The sequence below is a fragment of the Metopolophium dirhodum genome, chromosome 5 (assembly GCF_019925205.1).
Source record: "Metopolophium dirhodum isolate CAU chromosome 5, ASM1992520v1, whole genome shotgun sequence".
Taxonomy (NCBI): Eukaryota; Metazoa; Arthropoda; class Insecta; order Hemiptera; family Aphididae; genus Metopolophium; species Metopolophium dirhodum.
In genome coordinates, this window is record NC_083564.1 from 21,441,985 (window position 1) to 21,467,835 (window position 25,851).

Below are 25,851 nucleotides of genomic sequence, written 5' to 3' on the forward strand. Positions count from 1 at the left end.
CCTATATTATTATTATATGTGCGATGCCACAAAGACGGCCGAAAAAAGATAACACTGCGAAACTCAGCTGCGGTGTACGTATACACGCTTTTAAAATAATTTAGAGAAACATATTATTTTATTGTAGGTATATAATAGCTAGTAGAGGTAGGTACCTGGTACATATTGTTATTATGTACAGGCACGTGATGCGCGTGCGTGTCGGGATATGTGTTTAGCGTATCCAGCTAATGGTCTACAAATTGTGTATCGGTGATTTTCAGATCGTTATCGACGGTGAAAAAAACAACAACAACTATCGCCTCCAGAGATTCTCTGCGTACAGTATACCTACAATACTGTTCGCTGCACCGGTGCAGCGGCGGCGGCGGTGGTGTATTGCTAGCGGTGTGTTTCCCGCGTCCGTATTATACGCGCGATCGCATTGTCCTCACACGGTCGATGCGTGTTTTTCGAACAGGAGTACAACAATAATATGACATTTATAGTATATTATTTTTATTATTGTTGTCATTGTAGTCGATTTCTATTATCATAACGACGCGATAGCAGCTATATATGGACGCGTGTGCACGGCAATAGTTCGATTCGGCGCGAATATAATAATAATACTCGAGTCGGCCAACTTCAAAGGCCGTGTTTCCCTGGGCAGCAACTTGCACGCATCTTGCATATAGTGATCTTGACAAATCATCGCACGTATATATTATAATAATACATAGGACGAAAAAAAAAACTACATAAGTAATCACTTCGATTTATCACAGCCCACCGCCGTCGTCGCAGTCGGTGCAACAGTATTATTATTATTATTAATAAGCAAATAAAAAAAAAATATAATATGTACATTATCGTTCGTCGATGGTTCAAACGAGGAAAACAGGTGTTTCGTAAATCGACGATTAATTCGCCGAGCTTTCTGTTGGTGGGAGGAGGAGGGACAGTGACCAATTATTATTGTCGGAGTATTGTACCTACCTGCCCGCGTGACAAGTCTCCGTGTATAATGTATTTAATATATTATTCTGCTCAATATTAATAGTGTTGTTTTTGAAGAAGATTATATTTATATAACGTTTTCTTCACTGGGCGTCGATTGCAGCTAAAGTCCGCAAGGACACGTCGCGGTCGTTATTTGCAGTGTTTCGATCACGCCACACGCGCGGCGGTGGTCGGCAGTTTAGATATCCGAAATGGACTCACGGCGACTTCCCTCTTTAATATTACGATTTCATGTTTCTCCGGAGAAATAAAAAATAAAAAAAAACCATCGCCACTATAATAATAGTTAATATATTATAATATACGGCGGAGAGGCGTTCCGCGATAACCATCCGTCGTCCCGACTGTTCAGTGTACTGCAGCGTTATAACGCGCGGCGTTTATAACATAGCTGCTGCAGTGGCGGAGTCGAATCCGGCCTTGAATATTATCGTATCTCGAAAATAAACGGTGGACGAGCGACCGACCAGAGATACGTAGACTGCGCCTAATACCCAAACCCCCCCCCCCCCTCCTCTTGAGAAAATCTTAATATTATAATATAGGCATGTACACATTAAACGCAATCAGCGGAGGAGGAAGAGGACTACTTACCGCGGCCGAACACAATCGAATGGAAATAAAATATATTATAAATACAACCGCACACGCCTATTTCGCCGTTGCGAGGTCTATCTTTATTAGACTATATTATATAATATACCTAACCCGTACAGACAATGTACCTACGTAGGTCTATCCATCTATATTCTATATATGTATACGCGGGGAACAAATAACCCGCGGAGGTGTCCGACCTGCGGATTTCCTATTGTTGCCGCCGCCACCGCTCTTGGGCAACTCGCGTGCGACCATTATTATAGACTACATTAAGATCGTAATCCGAATATTATGTATAAAAGGCGGCGTGTATATACACGCTAAATACGTCCTCGAGCTACACTACCACCGCACCGGTGCGCTCAGCAGCAGCCACGGTGTGATATCGGCCGACCGCATCGGACGCGCGTGGGCTTCCGCGCCGGCTATCGTCGCCGCCGCTGCTCCCGCGGTATATACGTGTACCAGGTACCTGTTGTTGTTGTACGCACGTCTTAACCCGCTCGAAGTCGCGGAGTGGGTACTGTTATTATTTGCGAGTCGCACCTACGGCGTGCACATATTATAACTTATTATAATATGTTCTTCACCGATTATAATATTATACTATGCTGAAGCTCCATTTCGACAGCATGTACATTTGCGATTTATTGAATTTTGTTACATACGTTATTTTGCGGATAATTTGCGAAATTTTTCGGACTCCTGCAGCGATGGAAGAGTTGTACGTGCAGTCTCGGAATCGGTGGTACTTCTTTGACTCGAGTATATATATATACGTCAAAATAAGTTTTAATCCAGTGAACTCGACCCGATGGCGACCAGCATTCCGCTCAGGCGCCGGCGGTCTACGCACGGCACGTTTCCATAATGATATTACGTCGTTTATTATAGTACTACCTAAATATACCTACACGTATTATACAACTATAGTTGTAATCAAAATAGCGTAGTTCGATCTATAATTATTAACGAAATCAGAACTTTTCTCACGGTTTTCCACTACACTTCTTCGGCGTCTTCTGTTTTTTGTTTATTTTTTTATCGCCATACGTGGAACAGTGGTTTCAGTGAATGATTATATTTTATGTAAATATATTCCCGATGCATCAAACCAATCGATCGACAATATATAATATACCGCGGTACAGAAGTGATCTCGCCGAACAACAAAAACTCGATTCGTATATAGGTACTTACTTACATATTTTATACGGGAACGCGTTTCGTCCGGTGTGTTTACTGTGTCAAATTCTTAAAACGTGTTGCCGCCGCCGTTGACCGGGACCGGTAATTTGACGGCGCGCGGGTATACCGCGCTCAGTAATTATATTACCAAACCCGCGAGTTTTTTTACGCATGTATAGGTATCGTATATTATTATTAATAATAATGCAACGCTGGGAACGTCCCAGATAGAGCTATATCGCGGTCAGATTGGTGTCGTTATTTTTTAACGAGTTGTACAAATCGTTTCTTATTTTTATTCCAAACCCATTTAACATATAATAGCTCTTTTCATGTGTTATTGTTAAAATGAGTTATATTATCTGACCAGCTGTATTTTTTCGTTAAGTATACCGACAAAATATAATATTATGACATTTGTCCGGAAAATGTTCGAGAAAAATGTCACGCGTAGTAGGTGATGTGCTGGTAGGTTGCAGGGTATGCACAGCGAGACCGTATACTGGGGGCAGACAACTTTTTTAAAAGGGTTTATGACCAAAGTATTTTAACACGTATTTGTAAAAATATTTTTATTTAACAACATAAAAAAACAAGTTAAAAAACCTAATATTTTCGTATAAAAATCTATAATAATGATAATCGTAAGTATTTTTAAGGCAGTCGTGGCCATTTATTTTGGGGTATTTAGGTATACCTATATTTTAGGGGAGCACATTTCATGTCCAGCTTCTGTGTACAGTGTACACCCTGCGACCTGCCAAGTCTGCAGCGTGCGACTATATAATATCCAATGTTGTGCAATCATAATATGATATACCTGCAGATGCAGTACGCGCGATAACGGTGGTAAAAATATTGGCTGGTATCATCCGCGGTATACCATATACCTATGTTCGTGCGTACAATATATATGTAGTATAGTGTAGTATATGGATAGGCTACAAACGCGTGCCCCCGACACGTATAATATAATGATATCTTATACACATATATATATTATACCTAATCCTATCTACCTATCCATAGCCAGCCGTAGAAGAGACCGCTGTCGACGTGCGATGATGATCGTCGTGCGATACCCAACAGCGTGCTGCAAGTCGTAGAAAAGAAAACATAATAGATGCGACCAGTACATAGTGGTACGGAGGGGAAAAAACGCTCGCGCGTAATCTTCCAGGCTGCTGCGGAATACAATATTGTCGCGTTTTTCTGATATATACGTGCCCGTCGCGCGGCACGTGTTTCAGCCCCGTTTTCTTGCGCGCGCGCGACCCATTGTCGGCGACCGCTTTAAACGTTAAACCGGTATGTCGGTATCTCTCTACGACGACCGCGAGTGTGTGTGTGTGTGTGTATGCGAGTACACCAACGAGGTGAACGACCGACCCGATCGATGGTAGTAGTGGTGGTACCAATCATTCAAAAAACAACGAAAAAAAAACCCAAATCAAAATCGTTTAGAAAACGAAATTCCCGATGTTTTACGGTTTCTTCTCCCCCCGAGGGAAATCCGTAAAGTGAGAGCGTGCGATGATGCTGGCGGTGCGCTAAAAATTACCATTACCATAACCGGCGTACGTCACCCGTACGACGATAATAATAATAATAATAATACAAAAACCATCGGACATTATATTGTTTTGGTATGACGCACGGTTTTCAAATATTGACGATGAACAAAAATGACCGATACTCATTAAATTGTGTAGGTAGGTACCACTAACCATTGGCTATATACGACGGTTTATTTTTCATTTTTAATATTGGTACTAGATACGTAAACGATGATAGGGGCATGTTTTTTTTCCATATGGTTCGTATAGTTGTCCACTTTTACATTTGAAAAATGAATAAATTTCTCATCATTAAAAATAAAATAATTGTTTCTGAAATTTGGATTAATTGTAAACATACCGCTTCAGTGATAAATATTACGGTTATAAATACGAGACCGTGTATAATCGTTAGCCAACAGAAAGCGTTACCAGACAAATATGACTTGAGTATATTTTAATGCGCCGCATTTTTTTTTTTTTTTTTATTAAAAAACTATTTTAAAACCTAATGAATATTGCTCAACTCTACTCCTCAAGACGTTTGCGGGCTGCAAGACAAGATCATTAATTGCAATATATTGCAGTTTTTCTTTTGTGTGTTGTCATTTGTTATATTATGTTTTAATATGCATAAACATTACACACTTTAATACATATTATTATACTCGTCTATGTTGTCTGTTTGAAATACCGAATTTTTTTAATATTTCCGCAGTAGAGTTGGTAACTTTTACAGTTTTGTTAGACTTTTGACGATTTAGTCCAATCATACAGCCGTATCTACCTATATAGACTTGATAGTTTATTTACGGCGATTATTATTTAGTTATCGGCGACGCGATGGTGGCTTTTATTCGTAAGTCATGACTACTCGTAATTTTATTTTTTTTAAAACATTTTTCTTGGTATCGACGTCAATGATTAAAAACAATGTGCCAGTCACAAGACTCAAAATTGAATTGCATTTTACATTCAAGTTAGTTTTGAGGCAGAGGTGGTGTGTATATTTTGTGTGTGTCTGCGTACCGAACGAAAGTTAATCAAGACAAATAATATAATATTATGTACAGAAGGAGAAGAAATAAAATGAAAAAAATTGTGTTTTTAAAGAGAGAGAGGAACGTTAGAAAAACAAGAAAAAATCTTAATTGCGTCATGCAACGAAAGAGCAAAAACAATCCGCGACCGTTTGCAAAATCAATGCATTTTTTTTTTATAAATACTAGCGATATTAATAATGTTCACTTTCGTCTTTGACTTTCAAAAGTCTGAACGTGACATGTAAATAAATAAGATTTCCATTCCACGGGGGAGACGTAATTTTGCTCGTATTTTTGCATCGAGTAATAATAATAATAATAATAATAATAATAAAAATCTGGTAATAATAACACAAAGCCGGAAATGTTTAAAGCAGCCGTGTTTCGGTAGTAGCAGGAGCAGGAGCAGCGTGCGTCAAACGTCCGGGGGACGAACGACGACGACGACGACAATCATCAACAATCAGGCCGCCGCCGTGCACGCATAATAATAATATAGAAGGGTATATATACATATATATGTATATTATATTATATCATTATGCTATATATGTACTGCTGCCGAATAATATAATATGCGCGACGGTGTGTTTCCACCGCCATGGTAGTCGTCGTCGTCGGTCCCGTATACGCTCTTCGCAACGTATTATTATACCATACATTGACTTTTTTTTTTGTTATCAAAGTAAAAAAAAAATAATAATAATAATAGCACTGACACGCCCACGTTTCGAAATGTGTCTAAACCAAACTAGTTTTCGTCCGGACGAACGGCATAATTTCAGACCACGTGTACGTGTGCGAGTGGGCAACCTTTACGTCGTCGTGTTTATTTGTCATCGATTATTACTATATCCGGCCAGTCTCTGATCTCTGTAATAAACTCCCTCGCTCTTTGTTCGTTTCGGATATTTTCGTCTCTTATTATTATACACGCACAACCGTGTAATCGGACGCAAAGCTCGCTTTTGTATAGCCGGGCATCAACATAAAACGGGCGCAATCACAATCCATGTGGGGTATTGAAAGAGCTGAGTGGCTTTTCAGTAAAAAAAAAAAACACTAATCCAGAGTCAATACTATAGAAGAGTTGATTTATCTCGTTCAGCAATATTTACGGGAAAATTATTACAAGTCATAAAACTATTCAGTATGTAATATTAGAACATATAATATGTATTTAAGCGAGGCGACGACGGAATAGGAAGAGTGGCGTGTCTGCTGTATGTATGTGTGGCTGATGCACTTTCTGATTAGTCTAATCGGGTCGAATTACAGACAGCAGTTTTCATTGCATTATTAATTGTTTTGCTACCTATCTGCAAAGACATTCAAACCCGAGAGTAGCGGGTATCCTGCAGAACCAATACAATATTCGTATAATAACAATAAAGATACAACATTGCGGAGACGAGTAGATTCCGATGGCAACTATAATCGCCAAAATATTATTGGTAAGACGCGATAAATTCATATTGCAGCTGGTTAAAGAAAACTTAAAATAAAGTATACAAGTACGACCAGCAGAGGGATATCTGCAGCCGGACGTTATCTTATCACTGGTCCAAACTTATTTACCAAATGCGTTGTTTCGACGCATTTACCGCCGTCCATATTATAATATATTAGAAATATAATAATAATTTACGATATATTATAAATTATAATTTTATAATAAATTGGATCCGGTCGGCAATATCGGTATATACGCATGCGGCGAGTGTCGAGTGTCAAGGTGTGGGGATTTGCGTGCATATATGGGAAAAACGGGCGGATTGCACTCGACACGTCGTCGGCGGATCGGGGGTATTGTGTCGGCGGTCGTCGAGGTGAAAATAATTGAAAAAAAATGTACAAAATAAGAACACGGGGGGGGGGGGGGGGGAGTGGAGAGCGTGAGTGTGCGTTTTTCTTTTATTTATTATTATTTTTACTCATTCCATTCCGTTCATCCGTCTATAACGCACGGTATCTATGTATACATATATTGTTTGTATACGATAATATGTATGTGTTCTCTCTGTGTACGTATATATATATTGTGTTCTCGTACATTACACGCCCTATAACAAGACAGACGATGTGGAGGTATATATATTATATATATATGCGCGAGTGGCTGTGCTGCAATGGATTTCTCGGTTTTTTCCGCTCTTTTCTTTTCTTTTCCACTCATCGTTTTCACGCACAACACTGGTTTTTATCATTATTATTATTATATACGGCAGCGATGATTATTATAAATGCATGACGGTGGAGGAGATAGTGCTGCAGTGCGCATCACGTGCAAACACACACGTCACATTGTGGCGCGTCGGCGGAGGGGTGGTGAAAAAAAAGGGTTTCTCCGTCATTCATTATTATCGTGTGTTGTATACACATATAATATATGTGTGTATAATGTGGTGTATTATATGTAATAATAATGTATACACGTATATATATACATATACGCACACGGGATTCGCGCGAACAATGTACGATGAGAACGGATAAAAAATGCACGGTGAAAACCTATTGACGGAGAAAAGTAGAATGAGGAAAAAATAAAAATTATTACATGTAATAATAATGAAAAACCGCCGCATCGCCCGGTCGATGGGAAAGCTCTTCCTCGCCGTGCCACCGCCGCCGCCGCCGGACAAAAGCCACTCGAGTTTTGTTTTGTTAAAGCTCGGTTTATTTTTCGAGTTGCGCCCCCACGGAACATAATAATAATAGTAATAATAAAAAAATTGTTGTCGGCCACTTAAGAAAGTCGCTGCTGCTGCTGTTGTTGGCTGCGTCGTCGAGAGCGGGAAAAAAGTCGTTTAAAACAAGCACCATTATAATAAATATTGTACTTCATAATGACATATTGTTTTGTGGTTTTGTGTTTTAGTTTTTTAATTGTGACCGTGGCGGAAATGAAGTCATTATTTTATAATGGACGACTTGTACTGCATCCTATGCGCCTTCCCTATTTACTTAATACGCGCTGCACTATAATATGTAAAAACAATATTTTTACTCTTGTCAAAGTTTTCAATTTGTTTTTCCCCCCAGTAATTGTTCGAAATATAGTATGATATATAACGTATTGTACTTTTTTTAATAACATACCTACATATATATATATATATTATGCTACTTTCGCCGGGTAATTTCGTCGTCGTTGTCGTCGACGTCTGCTGTATAGTGTTTTATACCGATATAGAGGATAATTTTTACTATACATGGTAGAAACGATGTTATTCCATGCGCTTACCTGTATAGTATATATAGGACGAGGAAAAAAACTGCTTCTCGTTATAGCATCATGATTTTGAGAGACCCGCGAGTTGATTTAGAGTTCTCGTGCGTGGTTGTCATTATCCTCGCCAGCCGTCGATCGGCGACATTAGGTCCGTACGGCAAAATCTATAATATATTATATTATTCTTTCTGCATATTATAAGACGACACCGTTTTCCTCAGGTCAGTGTAATCACGCATAGTAGCCAAATAGTATATTGTTGTTATTACCGTTGGGAAAATCAAGTGAAATACGGTCCGTACAACTTGGAAACCATATACCTACGCGATCGTGTGTACAATATATATACATATAATATCATATATATGTATAAATGTGTGTGTGTGTGTGTGTGTAATAATATAAATTCTGCGGTTGTGATGGATTTTTAATAACACGGTACGGTGACGGCGATATAACATTTATATAATAATATCATAGTTAGTTACCACGCGCGTAGGTATATATAGGTATATATATAATATTAAAACCATAATTTTTTTAACCGTCTACTCGGCCGCAGACAGCGGTCATCGCTGTTGTTTGTATCGCAGGAGAGGACGAGGAGCATCTGCTACATTGATAATAATAATATAATAACAGTGTAATAATAATAATAATGAACTGCAGAAATGAAGTGAATGCGCACCACGTATTTTATGTATATAATATATATTATATATATACAATAGGTACGCACTGTACTTACGGCGATAATATTATTATATAAGGAATTCTCAAACGGAGGAATAATAATCGCGAGCAAAATATGTACAAAAACTACTCTCGTAGAATATATAAACGTCGAACACTAGTTAATTGATTTACAATGCGCGCGCGGATTGAGCCATTAGCCGCCGCCGCCGCCGCCGCCGCCGTCTTGGGTTGCAGCAGCATCAGCAGCCGTCCGTAGTCCGTCGCTGCAGCATTCGTCGTCGCCGCAATCGGGAGGACGCGTGTGGGCATCGCAGTTATTTATTTATTTATACCAACGTATTATTGCTTATTATTATTACTATTATTATTATTATTAGTGCTAGTAGTATTATAACGTATACGCCTTTTACCATAATGCTTTATAACATCTATATATCGTGATATAGCCACGGCGGCGGCGGCGCGTATACCTACATATAAATATGTAATATACGATACGATGGAATACGGATAATTTAGTATTCTGTAATAATGCATAACGTCATAATCGACGATAGTTGTAGGACTGCGGGTGTATATACAGTTTTTATTTATTAATTTTTTATCAAAAATAACATATCGTAGGTAGGTAGGTATATATGCTACACGCGTGCCGTGCAACACATTAATAATAATAAATAATAATACATAATATACACGCGGCACGCCGATTATATTATATTGTTTTTTTTTCTTCTTACTTTTAATGAGCCCCGTTCTATATAGTGTAACGACTAGATCATCTCGTACAACGAGACCACTATAATAATAATATAATACAATAATCTTCTGCAATGTTATATTATTATTATTATTATGCGTTCTTCGCGTTACAACAAAGGTCCATTATACACGCGAAACCCAATAAATATAACGGATTCGTTATATATTTTCGTGGCAACCGCTGAATATCATAAAACAACACGCATCACATCATAAGATAATACCTATTATATTATTATAAACGCACGAAACGGGTGTTACATATTATTATTATTATTATTACTATTATATTTATCATTATTATTGTTATGTGTTATTAGTTATTACTGTCTTGTTATTATAATAATAATACGTGCGCCCGGTATTATTTTTTTTCGACTATTTAATTCTCAACGCGTGTGACCCGATGTCTTTTATTCGTCATAATATATCTACCTATTATATACAGTTCTGCACTGTGTAGTTGGTGTTGGTGTATCACTGTTATTATGATGGTATTATTAAATTATATACGTACTCTGTCTTTAATATTACAATATTCCGGCGGTATACCTATCGTTTTTTTTACCGGTACCTATATCTATGATAGTCCATCGCGTGCGAAGCGAAAGGATCCACTGAGCGGTCGTCGGTTTTTTTTCGGTAGTCATTTTAGATTGGAAAAAATCGATTATTAATCGTCCGTCGATTTTTATCGTCAAATCGTGATTTACACCTCCCCCGCCGTCGCGCAACCGCCGCCGAGCTGCAAGTCATATACATAATATATTGGTGGGTACCTATACAATATAATATAATACACGAGCGCGGCTCATCGTCCGGCGCAGGACACTTTCATATTGTATTATTATTATTATTATCTGTGTTTGCATCATCGCTATATCTCATCTCCCGCTCCCTATTAATATATAATAATATAAAACTCGTATACGGGATCCGATTAACGTATGCGATTGTTCTGGACGGATGACACGTTTTTTTCCTCATTTACGTTTTAATCAAACGCATTATATATTATCGTCGAAATCGTTGGATTTTTATAAAAAAAAATAAAATACCACATACCTAACTATATATGTTACAATAATAATAATAATACATTCGTGTTATTATTAATTATTATCTTAACCTACACGACGTTTCGTACTACGTACGTCGTTGGGTAACCCTGCATACGAGCCTCCGCATAATACGGTATATATATAATGGGTATATGTGAACATTGGAATGGATATTTTTTACTAAGCCGAGATTATAATATTATATTTATGCGGGATTAAGGAGATCGAATTTGTATATTATATAGGTACCTAGGACATCGGAGTCAATATTTTTAATAAGCCATTACGCGTGTTTTGACGTAAAGTTTTATTTTTTTAAATTAATATTTTGTTAACTATGTTTATAAAAATATTCACTTGTCCGGGTACATCAATGTATATAATAATATATAAAACATATTTTTTCGCGTTCATGTAGGTTCACAAAGCGAATTGCTTCGCACATTAAATATTATAATATAATATGTCAAGTAATTTTTCAATACATCTCTCCATGACAATTTATAATTTTTGCATGTTCTATTTTATAAGTTTTAATAAAAACCTTAAATATTATCTGTACATAATATTATTTTAAGTTGTCCAGACACGCCTTTATCGTTCTATACGAATTATATCTAATATAAGTGTTGGCGGTGTTTTTTTTTAAAGGTACCTACATGTTCCATTCTTTTTCAACGATTGATTAACTGAAGATGGTATACATTGTATTTTATATTATTTAATACAATAAATTATTATTGAATATGTTTATCCAAAAAATATTTTCCTCACACACATATGCGTGCGGCGTCTTCACTTCCCACGTGCAATGTAATTTGACTTCAGAAGTTATTTCAGTTATTATTTATTTCGTTTTATTTTAATTACAAGACGTCCATAAAAATACATTATGATATAATTATTAGTTGTTCGGCGTTTATAACCACCCACGCCACCCTATTTCTACACCATTGCACTAATGCGTAGGCAATTGTTAGTTTCGAATTCAGTGTCCACTATTATAATAATAATAATAATAATATATTATTGTACAGTGGTTTAATCGACTTATGTATTTTTCTCTTAACAACTTGTGACGTACTTAATTCAAAGACATTTATGATTAATAAAATGTGAATTATGTTATTTGATACAGGATTTTTTTTTTAATGTCTAAAATAATTTCCGGTTGTATACCTACCAAATAAGAATCCAACTACATTAAATGAATAATACATATTTGAAATACCGATTAATCTGGGATAAGTTTTCAATTTTGAATCAAAACATATTATACTAAAAAAAAAAGCCTGTACATATTAGTATATTACAACATTGCATATATAGGTACCTAGTACAATTAGTTTCAATGATTTATTAAATAGTTTCTTGATTTGTACAAATACGCGTGTATTTGTAGTTTTTTCCAATTTAAGTTTATATAGTCAAGTTAAAATATTGTTAAACTAACGCAAAATATAAAATTGTTTAAGCACTGTAATTTCAATTAACTGGAACGTACAATTTTTTTAATTACACACTTTATATGCGGACACATTAAAAATTATTGTAGAGCCACTTCAAATTCATCGGTTTTATTGAAGAAGTAATCATTTTCAGTCTAAACCTTTATCTCAATCCTATACGATAATCGGAATTTAAAAGTTACGTTTTATTGGTTGCCTTTAATTATATAATTTTAATCCCGCAGAGAAGTTCTTCAACTGCACGAGCACTACGAGTTACTGCGACTTGCGAGTAAAACGATCTAATAGAGCGGGAATACTAATTATTAATATTCTGCTATAAAATTAAAGTTGAATGTCAGTTTTATTGAATATAATAGGTAATAATAATTAAGTCTAACTTTTCTTAATATCATAATATTATATATTTTTATGCCATTATAATATATATTATATTATTTTTTTAAAAATATTTAATCTATTATTGTATAGGTACTCAATATTAATTAGTGCGTTACGCATGCGTTGTGATATTATAAAGGTTTATGCTGGCGTGCTATCGTTTTGAAAAAGAAGCCGTCCACCGACGGCACTTCACCGGAATGCATATTTATAATATAATCTAAAGTATAATTTCTATATTATGATATGACCCATGTTATAAATATAAAAATAAATTGTTGACAAATCATTATGTGGGTACCTACCTATAATATTTTACAGGGGGGCGGAGTGGCCGAGCGGACTAAAGCGTCGGCTGTGACGCAGCCGACCCGAGTTCGATACCTCGGCCGCGGGCGGCATTTTTCTTCGGGCAAGTCACGGTGTCCGGAGAACAAGTGCCACCATCCCCCCACCCGGGGCACGGCAGAAACCTACGGGTGCCCCATTAGAAATTCTGCTAAAACACAACACACACGTGTACCAACCTACCCAATTTAAAAATCTACAGTGCCCTCCCCCACACCCAATGGCCTGTTGCCGCGGGTTACCAAATAAAAAAAATAAATATATTTTACATGAGTTATTAATGAATCTATATAAAATCAATTGATTTAAAATATTTAATGCACTCGTGTATAGCTCACGTTAGATAAACTTAGATATATATATATGGAGTATGGGGTGACTGATGTCTTATAAATATTATTAATATTATTATGCGTTGACATTGTTAAAAATTTGTTTTTCAGACGTTGCCCACTGTCGAGAATCACGCCGCAGACGCATAATATTACATGCACGCGCGTCATTCATTGCAGCGTACAATATGACTATGACTGTCGGAGTCGTTCAATACCGTCCGACATAACATGCACGAACAGGTAAGACGTTTATTTTTGGTTCGCCGTTTTTATAACAGCAGCGCGGAGATATTCCTCTCCCTATATAGACTTCCCCGGGGGACTCGTATTAATCTTATATACCGGAGGACATCTATTAATTCCATCGCTGGTTTTTTTTTTACTCCTCGTTTCATATATAGGTATATATATATATATATATATATATAAATACGTGCGTCCTTCTCAACCCTTTCCCGCCCGTCACCTGTAAATATAGACGACGCCACACGGCCACACCAATCCTTTCACCACGTGTCTCCTTAGCGCGGGTGCGTATACGATCGCACATTAATATTCACCACTATATAAACCAGTTAAGGACAGCGATATAGTGGAATTCGACCCCGAACGCCCAACAGTTGGCATGGTTTTCGGATTTAAACGGCGGAAGCAGTGTTTTATTTTCGTATACGCGCGAGTACCTCTGATGGCCGGGGGAAAACAAATTGAGAGAAAAAACCGTTTTGTTTTTTTTTATACCCAAAACAACGCCCTTTTCCCCTTGTTCTTCACCATCCTCCTGCAGTGGCTTATTCTAACCAAAGTTGTGAAAAAAGTAAATAAAAACTCGTTTTGTATTTATACTGACTACTATTATATAGTATAGGTATAATATGTATATAATATAATATATTTATATATGTCATACTGAAGGCGGTGGTATCTACTGCTACTGCTACTACTACTACTACTACTACTACACCCCTTTCGTTCATTCATAATCCCGTGTTGACAGATTCTGTTACCCACGAAATAATTACGATACGTCTTAAACGTGTGCGTGTGTCGTCCGCCACAGTCGTCGGATATAATATATTTTTAAGTTTTTACGCGTTAACCGATTATATTATATTATACTCTAGAACGACTGTTCGGGTGTTAAATTAATTTTAAATTACCGTACAGATGATACAATAATATAAATATATAATATAATAATATGTAGAAACATGAAATAACAATAATATAATGTGTGTATATTATAATGTTTACCAGTAGACAGTAAGTCCTATTAAATTTACGTCCACACAAAATATAGAAGTGTAAAAAAAAACATAAAACTTTTGTACTTGATACGTTTTAAGTCTAACGGTCATTATTCATTGTCATTATATCGCATATTATACAGTATACGAGATAGAACTACTCCAAGATTAAACTAGTAAGTAATTTTTTATACGTATGATGCGTATACATTGATGCGGGGTAATAAACTAGCGTGTAATATAAGTAGAAAAATATCAATGAAAGTACACTATGAAATTATTCATATTCTTTTTGTCCATGCCAAATATTCCCTAGTCGTCTTTATAGCTTACAGTTATTTCTGTCACAGAGGTCAATCTACATTACTGCCAAGACAAAAAGACGCAATACGCGGGCCCTTTAACAATAAATTGTTATTATAATTATTTTGAAGCGATGTATGGCATATGCCACATAATAATAATATGTATAACTGCAGTACATACGTTTGAAAATCAATATAAAGTTTATTTTAGTAACAATTTACGTATTATCATAATATGACGTAATTCGTGATTCGCAAGTATTATAGTACAATATATTCATTATTAACTAGTAAGGTGTATTATATAATATTATGTGTATTTGTGTTGTATGTGCGCAGAATCTCCATAACTGAATTCGAATTAATTTTAACATTTGAATGAGTAGGACGAACAAAGTAATAATAATTATAATATTGTCATTTGTGTTCGAATGAATATAGAGAGAGATGTATATTTTATTTAAACAAAAAGTAATCGTCATATAATATTTATTTTATCCGTCAAGACAGTTTCGTTTATACGTAGGTATTTTTAATAATATATCACTAGTAGTTATTGTAATTCGAACGTTCCAAAAAAATACATTTTGAGTATAGATGTATATGAATACTATATAAAATCTAACTGCATAATATATTGTCGCGTCCATAAATATAATAAAGTTGATATCAATATCGAATTCAGAGTGCACTGCAGTTATAACATATTATATTATAATATAATTATGTATATTGTATGTATAATGACATGGGTTATGTGATAATATTATACTTTTCTGATCTACATATTATTATTATATTTTTTTCGTCCCATTCAAGCTTTATACAGAAGTTTACAGCTTCCTACTCGCGGTAGGTACGATAAGTATAGTTTTGGTATTACGGTATTTCGCGCGTTGTCAATATTATACTTTGGCTCTGCGCGAGCAATCGCAGCCCGCGCCGCCGCCGAGTTTTAAACGTCGCTGTACCGTCCACGCGCCGAGAGAAAAGCGACGATGACGACGACGACGAAATGATTAATGATTTATCCGCCATCCGCTTTTCACGTCCGAACCCTTTTCTCCGTCGGTCGTTCATTTGTTATACGCGTATTCCGCGTTGTTAACTGATCGTAATTGACAAGCGGATGTTCGTTAAAGGTCGGCGTGTGTAGGTGCGCCTCCTACTGCAAAAAAAAACGATAAAAGGTTTTCTTTTCTTTTCGTTCCAGCACCCCCGCCGCCGGGCGGGTTAGTGTAACCGTTGACCTACGTCGCAGCACTAAAAAATAATTACGTATACAATTTGTTTTTCGTGGCTTTTTTTTTCCAATATATCCACGTAACTGCGTAAATCGCGACATAACTGCGGCGGCGGCGTCGCCGAACGAAACTTTATAGACGGAGAACGACTGCGGCGCGCGGCGGACGTGTGTCGAATTCGACCCTTTTTTTCCGACCCCTGTGCTTGCCCGGCGACGAAACTTTTGCCCTTCGGGTGACAATTACGTTTGAATTATCATTCCCCCGGCGCGACCGGTGCATCTTACGTTACAATACGGCCCCGTCCCCGAGAATTCAGTTACCAATTATATCTATTACGATTGTCATTCGTTCGTCCCCGCGGCGCGCAAAATACGAGTTCAATAGCTTGTTAAACAACTCGGCCGATACGAGGGGATCGAAAATTACGTTTTATTTTTTTTTTAAGTATTAAGACTGGATTCTGCGTTTCCCACGCGGCGCCACTGAAACAATAATAATATAAATATAAAACAGATCATTCTCTTGTCCGCGTCGCTGCCAGAAAAAAAGGTACACTTAGCCGCATTATTTGAGCGTATAATATTTCTGTTTGTTTCATAATTGCGAACACGGCGATTGTTGCGATATTTCAGCGCTTACTGCAGCATCAGAGCTCTGCAGCAAGTTACAATAGTTTTGTATACACACTGCGCACAGGTGCTTACTGCAGAGTAGGTATATCGCAGAAGGCTGCTTACTGATATATGTATATATGTATATGTAATATATTATAATCGTACATGTGCACCCGACGTTTTAGAGAGTGAACCACTTTGGCGAGAAAAAAATCCACGCCTCGGGTGTTTAAATCATATCTTCGTAATTCCGCCGCGCTGTTATATTATATTACATATATATTTATATACGCTATCAATCGAAAAACTGGTCGGTGACTGTATTATAGTCTGTATGTACACCAGGAGCATGCCAATTGCCTACACCTAAATCTGATGCTGTCGCATATATATATGTGTACTGCTGCAAATGTATAACAAGCGATATTGAAGCGTTCAAATTGTATTTAATATATATATATATGTGTAGATGTGGTATGGCGTAGTACATACGACCGCGTAGTTTGAAAATCTATCACTTCGCAATAAGTATATACTTAAAAACTAGCTACGAGCTGCAATTTCACTCGTCAATTGTCATTTTTCGTTTTGCCTCGTCCGGCGAGCATTTAATAACAATGTGTATTAAATATTAATGTGGGTCGAAACGCAAACAACACGACTCGTATTATATTACGTAGGTTCGCGTTAATATTATATAGCTGGCACAACAATAATAGCGGTCGTCAATTTTTAATGCGCATACACGGGTTTGCTGCTGACCATAATATTTATAATAAATAATAATACAATATAATATAATAGTTGGTATAATATTATTTGTGTGCATGGGTATAGATAGGTGTAGACGGTGTAGTACGTATTATACCTACTACACGTAATATATAATATACATTATACATCATCGTCGGTTTCGATCGTTATTAATAAAATGGCTTTCTCTTCTATACGTACGTGGTGGCGCACAATGCATAATGAATATTTTTTGCGTCGCTTCGAGATGGGTCCGACCATTCATCTTGATCAACTCGTTTTGTTCTCCCCGGATTTCCCGGAGGCGCGTCGAATTCCGAACGTTTAGCGCTTCCAGTGTGCGTGCTCGAGTGCGTGCGTGCGTGTGTGTGTGTGTGTGTGTGTGTTGTACAGAATTATGTAGACAGAAGTCTTCTCGAAACTTTTCCTCTCCTTAACCTTATTATTGCTGTTCGCTGCTGTACATACAAAAACGCGCGTATTACGTACAATGTCGTAAAACTATGACGACGCCGCCGCTGTGATTGTACGCGTTTTTGTGCCAAACTATACCTTCCTCCGAAAACAGCTTTCTCATGTAATTAAAAGGGTTTGCGTATGCATTATGTAGGGCAAAACTCCTGCGTCGAGAACAGGACGACTGTCAAGACCCTATATTAATACTTAAAAACTTTTCGTTTGGAGAATTATATATAATATATCATACTGGTGCTGATTCCTATACATATATACTTGGACCCGGCGCATATAGGCAGAATTCAGTCGACTTTTAGGGAAAGCTCGAGTCTTATTTTAGTAACTTACATATAATATTCGAATTATAACCTTGGGTCGAGGGAGGGGATATTCAATATTTTAGTGGGTACACTCTATCATAAATTCTACTTACTGTGCGCAATAATACATCATATACAACACATAAAATATGTCATTGGCTATAGCATAATAATCAAATATAATTGATATAGAAAAAATAAAAAAATAATTTAATTTTTTACATATATTTTTATTAAATAAATTTAATTTAAACTAATATGTTATTTTTAGAATTTCTGGTCGGACATACGATAATTATTTACATACTGCAAAAAATTACTAAAATATAAAAATTAATTTAAAACAATAACATTATAATATCGTTCCGATATTGCGCATGCTGTATAAAATAATAATACATACCTACCCATCAACTCTATTTCAGAGCACTTGGAAATAATTTGAAGGAGATAAGCCCCCGTAGCATGCGTCCTCATCGATCTCCGCCTACGCTCTAGCACCGGCTTTTTGCACTAGTACTTTTTTTATTCCTACGATAAAGTGCGCATTATTTCGGTATATGGCGTACGCGGGGGACCAACCGGAAACGGAATAATAATAATAATATCAGCAGCGCTTTATATATTATTATTATTATACCGTCCGCGCGCATTGCACATAATATTATATGTACCGCCGTTGTACGCTGGAAAATAGATATGTTCGGCATCTGCGGAAATCGATACTTACCAGGAAACGGGCAGCCGACAATAGTGATTGGATGGAAACGGTCCGGAATTGCGGTCATGAAATTTGTATTAGTTTTATAACGCTCGCACGCGGACTTCGGGCGAGCGTAAAAAAAAAAAAAAACAAGAAGAGAAAAATAGAAAACACCACCGATACACACAGCTCATGGTGGCAATGATCATATTTATATGGTTATTTAAAGGTTTTCTTCTTTTCAAGGGCCGAATCCCTGCGGGACGATAAATTCGAGCCGGTCGACCGAACGGGCTACCGCCGTATTTCTACTATTTTTCAATTTTTTTTTCCACTCTCTCTTTCGCCCGTTTTTTTTTCCTGTTTTACGTGCGTCTGTCTCTTCCTTGCCCTTTACATTTTAAAGATATAGTTGTATATATAGCGGTGTGTTCGGCTCTCGCCGTTGTTTATGGTCCATACAATCCATCGGCTCTAAATCGTGGTTGCCCCGTGCGGGTTTTCTTTATTTATTATATATTTTTTTTCTTTCTTTCTTTCTCTCTTTATATAAGTGTCCATAAAATTTTACGCCGGCCAATATAGTTTTACGATGATTTTACATTATCAAAGTTACAAGCCAAGTTTATGTAAAGAACGCGACTTGTACGTAAATTGCCTTACAACCGAACCAATGAATCATGACGTAAAACCGGCAGTGCTGCTGCCTGTTATACTATATACTATATGTTTATAATACACGTATAGGTACGCATATACACGCGCAAGTTTCTATATACGTATATATATCTATTATACATGCTTTCTATTCAGTACCGTATAATAAATAAACGGCTGCATTAAAATATAGCGAATAAAGTTCAATTATGTGAACCGTACAAACCATTTTGAGTGAATAATAAAATAAAAATAAAAATAGAGAGTTTGATATCTTATAAGTTATAATAGTTATATACAATATACATATAATATATAAGAATACATCATAATTAAAAAATAATAATCGTGTCTTTTATTCAACAGTAAACATCGGATAATGTATAGTATTATAACATTGTGTACTGCATAGAAGTATTATACGTATTATAGTATTAAATAGTATATCATATTTAATAAACTATTTTAACATCACCCCTGAGCGTAATATTTTTTTATAAAAATTATACCAAATTTTTCATAAAACTGCCAACAATTTCAGGTGGCTTATATTATCCTTATTCCTTGCTTACAATTTAATAATATTATGTTTACTACACGGGTGATGTATTATATAATGGGGTACAGGACAAAATGTAATCGGATATTTTGTTTTGTCGACAGTATAACTCGATTGTGAGACTATACCGTTCCGACTGAGAAGAATTGTAAATTAAATCAAAAACTTGTCGAATTCAAAGTTCTCAATCAGATTTTATTATAAATCAGTCATGCGCCATGTATATAATTTGTCAGCAGTACAACATTTATGAAACCTGCAGTGAAAACTGAAAATTTAATTTAATTTTTAGTTTTCAATGTCACGTTTTTTTTTTTTTTGTGAACTGTAAAATACTTTGAAAAACAACATAATAATCATCTATTGTTTTCTTCCATCATCTATAGTTATAGATTTCTAACGCTCCGTAGAGTTGTTTTTATATTCCAAACCAAGTGGCGGGAAAATTTCTGTTCATGTGTTAATAGGTCTATACCCGTAATTTGTTAAAATAATATTATTTAATAATAATTATATACAAATACGATTAATCTTTAAAAATGTTTCTTTTAATAACGTTATGTTGTGCAACACTTGTACATAGTCGGTTGAATTTGTACGCGTGAATTTTCCTTTTATTTATTATTATTATTATTATTATTTTTATTTCTACCACAAAACCTTCGTCGAGCACTAGTGTACGCTCGAAAAATCGTGATAACACTTGGGGCGTGTGCGTGTACATGCGTATACAATAAAATATTATAATATTGTATTCACGCGTATAAAATCGCGTAAAAGAGGAGAGGACGATGTATATATATTTAAAGAGCGAGCGAGAGAGAGAAGAGAAAGAGAGAGAGAGTGAGAGAGATCTGTCGTCGTCGTCGTCGTCGTAACGAATCATTAACTTAATTTAAAACCTCCGTGGAAATTGTATGTTATTATTATTATTATTATTATTTTTTTTTTTTATTTAAAAACTTAATCCGATCGAGTAGCGGCGTGGGACACACCGCACACACAAGAGGAGCTCTAGACAGCAGACGCGTTCCGGCGGGTAGCGGTGTATATATAGTGGGATATAAGTATTCAATCAAAATTCTCGGCGGGAGAGTAAAACGCTCTCGCGCGTTTCAATAATGAAAAGGGTCAAAAGAAAATTGGTATTGCCAGTGGCGCGATGAAAAGGGGGCAACTCTCCGCCGCCCTAGCATTGTCGTCAGTGGCGGCGGTGGTGGCGGTGATCCATCTTGGTGCACGATATATAATTATTGCCTCCGTTATTTCGCCACAACGCCGTTCCTTTTGTGCTCGTTTACGCCGCTCGCGCGTATTTCTGTCGCCGCGCTCCAATATAATGTGCCACCGCCGCAGCTTTTCGGTTATAGTGTCTTCCATCAAACAAGTGTCAACGCCTCTTGCCGCCTCGGCGACAGCTATGTATATTATATTATATTATATTATATTATATTATATTATATATATAGTTCGCAGCAGCTCTTGTTCGGCGCAGCAGCCATACACTCTGATCCGACTTGGCTCTTTTCTTCCTGAAGAACGTACAAAAAAAAACCCGCACGAGTAGGTATATAACATAATGTATATTATAATGTTCGGTGGTTCTAATTGATTTTCGAAAAGGGTGTTTTGCTCTCCTCCCCCCATCAACTCGTTCGGTGCGTGCAGTATTATGATAGATTCGCCAAATGGTTATTTTTTACAACGCATCACTCTCGCCGCACGATCTGCGGACTGCTGCAGTACGTATACACAATAATAATAATAATAATGATATAATATATATTTAGAGTGTTTCGGCAAATCGAAATCCTATACATGCGCATACCTAGGCATCATCGAAATCTATCGGTCTTATGATATATATGTAGGTCGCGCTTTGCATGCGGCAAAGTCGGGCGACGAACCGCTTATAAAGGCAAACGAGTAGATATAACAATAATGTACGCTGCAACGTGCACATACGTATATGCATTACATTTATTATATGTCGCACACCTACACGAGCCGTACGCATATCAGGTAGGTATTTAGCGCGTGGATAAAATAGAAAAATTGCGCAGTTAATTGTATATGCGGAAAATATGTTACTCGGGTGGGTGGTGGGGTATTTGTCGACGACGGACGACGGACAGTTGAAAAAGTGTACATACATTATAGGCAGTTTATAATGTATGCAAAATGCATATATAAGTCTCCGGCCGCAGCGAAAATATAATAATATATTATATGGTTCGCGCGCGTTATACGGGCGTTTCGGTGCAGACAACGACACGACACGACACGCCACCGCGACCACGTCGTAGACAAAATACTTGGCATCTCCGCGGCATATACCTACGCGTAGGTACACGAACGACACGTCGCGGCATTTTACAGTTTTAATATCATATAGTGCCCGTCGAGAACGTATAACGTACGCGTGTATGTAGGTATTATATAGGTATAGTACTCGGTGCGCGGCTCGGAGACCTGTCGGCGACCGTCGCGGTGGAAATTAAAAACAGTCAGTCGCGGCGAAGAGGTACATATATACAAGAAGAATATATATATAAATAGTTGTGTGTGTGTGTGTGTATGCAGCGTACCTACTATTTGTACACGCGTATAATATATTATGAATAATTCAACGCTGCCGCGAGTGTCGTTGCAGGCCAGACGAAAAGGATGAACTGTACGTCGTTCGATATATAGTATAATGATATGTCTTATACGACTAACTGGTTTGCTGTGAAAAGACGACTGCAAAAGGGGCTTTGGCGTGCCGTGTGTCGCAATAAGGGACGCGCGTGCAGTGGTGACGTACCTACATGAGATGCTGACAGTGCAGGCGGCGGATCGCTGCCGGCCGCCACCGCGACAATATAATATCGCGGCTGGTTCGGTGGTCTGGGCTACATCTGTTGTACACATTATATATTATATAGGTACTTACTTTCAGTGGCGTCCTTGTGTCTGCATAGGTATATTACGGCGGTGGCTGCTATAATATTTTGACGTTTAACAATATGCCATTGTCATCATCATTATATTATTGTTATTGTTATTAAATTTTTATGTATGTAACGCACCACTCAACGTGTACTTACGTAAATTCATCTCTTTCATCCCTATTGTCTCGTTTGGCCGAAAAATATGATTGCGAATAATAACGTTACGACAAAAGAACCGCCACCGTCATCAATCTCCGCTAGCGGCATTCAAAGGAGTGTTGCTCCATATCGCCGCCATACATATTTATTCGTTCACCACCAAACACATATGTGTTTCGAAATGTGTGTGTATGTTTTTCCATTACAACTGCTCCCGAGAGAATCGCAAGTGTGCAATAATTAAACAATTATTATCCTGTATATTATAATATTATATTGTTGGGCTCAGGGAGGCGGAGGGGGAAATGTTGGATACAATGTACAACACGGTTTCACTATACGTCCACATTATTACATTATTATTTCGTGTGCGAGGTGTCGTCAAACGATGACGAGATACAATAATAACGATATCATACTACTCTGATCGAACGAGATTCTTCGCGGGTTTGCGTGTCTCAGGTCTCTTATCGACCGATAAAAGCCATTCTGACGGTATAAAATGTCACGGAACACGCAGTAGTGACTATAGAGTCAGCTTAAACTGGTTTTCGATTTCGATATAATCACGCGTTTCATCTGCGCGATCGGGGGATAATAAAAATGCAGGGAAAATTAATCGCCGACGAGTCCGATATTATAATGCAATAAAACGAAATCAGTATAATAATTATTGCCGTCGTCTTGCGCGTTCGTTTTATGAGCCATTGATTTATATCGCATTTATTATTCCACCGTCTACTAAAACAAATGGTTTGTATAAACATTATAATATTTCGTTTTCATATGCACATAAACTTAATGTTGCGAAATGTATTTCCCCATCGTCTTTGTCTGCCATCGTGTTCGTGTCACCACACGCACATACAATATATTATTATATTATATTGCATCTCATAAACGTTTTATCGAGTCCGGGCTCAGGCATTTATAGCCAATGCTAGATTCGGAAAAGAAATAGTTATAGAGCTGGTACTTTGTTGACACATGAATATTTGCGTTCCGAGCTAATTATTATCGACCTACTATAATATAACCGTCGGAAGCGAACGTCTCCCTATTTATTACACCCTAAAACGTATTACCACAAACCAACAGATATTTTAAAACTTATTATGATTACCTATAGGTACTTAGAAGTTTCAACCATCATAAGTCCATAGGTCTTTTGCAATTGAGGTAATACTATTCATTTGTTTTAATGGATCAATAATAAAATATATAGTTTTAAATATTTCAATTAAGTAAGCTATTTCTTATATAATATATTTTATTTGCTTATATAATATGATGTATATTTTTTGTCTAAAGCTTCTAAAATCAGTCCCAAATTATAATTATTAGAAGAAACATGTACCTATATAATGCCTAGGCTAAGACCGTGCCTAACCTTTCAACAATACCAACATTCACCCAGTAATCTGCTATTAATGATACATTTTGAAAAAACCTAAATAAATTATCGTCCTATACCTGATTCGAAAAAAGTCTAAGGCTATTCGCTTAAAAAATATCAACTATAACAATTGAGGTACCTAGCCCATATACAGGGATCCCGAGTCTATAGCATTATAGTAATAATAATCAAGTCACATTTTATCAAAGTGCCCAATGATCAGCCGACCACCTCCTAGTAGAGTCGCAGGGCTGCGTCGTTTGCAGCCATTTACGATGAACAGTGGTTTCTTTTGTTCTATTCCTATTTTATCATAGTTGTTCGATAAATTATAAATTTATAATTTTTAACACTTAGACTCAACGTAAGAAATCGCCGGGTATAGTGGACATTTTTAAGGTTTGGATGATTTCTACAAAAATAAGTGACGCATTATATTTAAATTCGTGGGATGGAATATGTGAATAAACCCGGTCGTCGCTTATGTAAATATGTGACATACACCTATACCTAATGTACAGTGTACAGTGTACACTATATAATAATATTATAGTATCGGAAAATAAATTCGAATAATTTAGATGGAATAAATTGGCGTAGTTGTTTGTTTGACGAAAATCACTTAAGAGTTGAAACTGTTGGGTGTGCACAAAAACAAACGGTCCGCGTCATTGCAATATATAACATATAACGCGGTTGGCACTTATTATTTTATCGGAATACATGCGACAAAGTCGTGTTTCGTCGTCCATAAATCGGTCGCGTATTTATCAATATTATTAAACACGCGTACAAGAAAGTTACATAACATCGAATGTCATAATAT

The 25,851-nt window shown here is 36.7% G+C and overlaps 1 protein-coding gene across 1 annotated transcript in view; it reads left to right on the forward strand.

The window, feature by feature from the left end:
• The window catches only part of LOC132945822 (GATA zinc finger domain-containing protein 10-like), a 185,253-nt gene that overhangs the window by 49,529 nt on the left and 109,873 nt on the right, over positions 1 to 25,851 (forward strand). The window contains exon 2 of the mRNA XM_061015605.1: positions 13,785 to 13,916. The gene's annotated coding sequence lies outside the window, so the exon portion shown is untranslated. The remainder of the gene's footprint in view (positions 1 to 13,784; positions 13,917 to 25,851) is intronic.